A 2,343-nucleotide genomic window follows, 5' to 3' on the forward strand; every position below is an offset into this window, starting at 1 on the left:
AATGTATATTAGTCTGAAACCTACACAAATAAAAACTTATTCAACTGCATATCCTTTTGTAAAAGAAAATACGTACTATAGTCATAATAGTTCCAAATTATAAATTTTTGTCCTATCAGGGCAACGTGGTAAAAAATTGTCACTTTACATGCAATAAATTCAACTTCACGATGCTTTTTGAGGAAGAGGATATTGAGGATTATTAATTGTAGTAGTATAAAACACCTCTTGTAAAAACGACATCCACTATTGGATATAATATATATTACTATGTCTTTGGCATGTCTCCACGGAATAAGGAATGGCTTGCTCTGCCCCAGCTTATTCCGGTCGCAAGGTCAGGGGATTTTTTCAATCATTAAGAGGCTTAGGATTTATTTACAATAGCGTGACCATGGAAAATGGTCTTTTTTTCATGGGTTGGACATTTATAGGCAAGTATTACTATCACAGGTGCATATAAACTGGGGGGAATTACGTATAATACGTATATTATTGTATTATATAGATGCCTTTCGGGCATTATTGCGTTAAGGAGCAGGGGCGTCACGTGATCTGGGATTCGACTTTTGCAAGCTCGAGTTAATTTTTTTTCTAAAAGAGCAAGCAGTGCGCAGCACTGCGCAGCGGGCAGGCATCGTTGACAGGATTAACGTACTAGTCAGCATCATTTCAGTAACTTATCGCTTACCTTAATGAACATCCAACACAAAGGTGTACCATTACCACTACTGAACTATGAGGTTAGGAATAGACACGGAGGAACAAAATAGTTTAAATGGCGTCCCTTCTTTATTTGAGAGAGCCGCGGAGTAATACCAAACTGTCAAATATGAATAGTGTTGCCAGAGGTACTGTCAAAAAACAGAGTTTTCAGAGTATTTAAAAAAATCGTAACTCCTTTGATTTTCGTTGCCGACGACTTTCTTCTTCACTATTGTTTTCAGGAAAAATTGAAGTTTTCAGGAAAAAAATTAACAGACTTTCCATGGTATGTAAATTTTAAATTTGTATAATTTTTTCAGTTATTGTAAATTTATACCACAGGCTTTCTAGAAATATCTGGATGTCACCTTAATCGCAAGGTAAATCACTTTACTTGTCCCTTTCGGACGTAAGCATTAAAGCTATCGTGGTGAGGGTGTAAAACACTGGTTAGAAGAAAGTATAGATGAATTTCTTATGAAATAATTTTAATAGATTTACCTCAAATTTTAGCTAGTAGCTTTTCCACCTAATTTGGCATTATATTTATGTTCAAAGTCATAATACCCATCCCAAAAATGTCAGTCATTCTCTTCAAGAAGGTACTACACCGTATGAAGTTATATAATTACATTAGAATTGTAGAAGTATTCTTATATACAGTAGTGTAACATATTTTATTGCGGTACGGTTAAATAACACACAATATATTACCAAGAAATTATAAAGAGAATGTAATTTGATTATTGTAAATTATGACTATAAGGCGTAATATAATATTATTATTGAGTTAAGCTCTAACCGTACGGGTACTTAAGATACTTATCAGATACCACGCACTGACTGACGACATTTAAAAGCAAGAATCACTACAGTCACTAAACAGAATTGAATGAAATTATTCATAAAACATGGAAAACTTCTAATAAAGTCAAACACTGACTGGTTGCGTGCCATGTAGTGCTAGAGAGGAGACGAAAGTCTCCTCAACTATGCGATGCTATCTCTAGCTACATATCTCCACCTATACTGCATGACCCACCCACACAAAGAGTCTCGCTTATAGTAAACTGCGTCTATTGATACAATTCATACCTAAATATTTGAAATATTTGATGAGTTCATGATGGGCCGCTGGGATGAAAATTTTGAAAATTAAGAGCAATGAGAAAAATCCCTGGTTCTGATTATTGCCTGTCATTAAATAATAATTTTAGTTGATAAATCATCAAATAACTGACGTATTTTTTGTACCATTACTGACGCTTGCAATGCAATTGTTGTAAATTGTTTTTATGCAATAAAGGAATATTATTATATTATTATTATTATTTAGACATTGGTTTTTTTACTTAGCGAAGTGCCGCTTCTGGACACCTGTGGGCTTGTGCTGGTGTAAGTGGCAGACCTTATTTTTGCCCTGTGTAAATTTAACTGTAAGGAATATTCCAACAAGAATTGACCCTTTAGGACGGATGCTAAAGTGGCAAAAGATTTTCTCCTTTATTATTGCTATTTGCATATTATTTAATATTTTATATGTTATTCCAATTTAACCATATGGGTAGTTACATCCAAAATGTACACTTTAACTATGGAAATGCATTTATTTTAACAAACATATTTGTTTAGCTTTGT

The sequence above is a fragment of the Homalodisca vitripennis genome, chromosome 7 (genome assembly GCF_021130785.1).
Source record: "Homalodisca vitripennis isolate AUS2020 chromosome 7, UT_GWSS_2.1, whole genome shotgun sequence".
In the NCBI taxonomy this organism is placed as follows: domain Eukaryota; kingdom Metazoa; phylum Arthropoda; class Insecta; order Hemiptera; family Cicadellidae; genus Homalodisca; species Homalodisca vitripennis.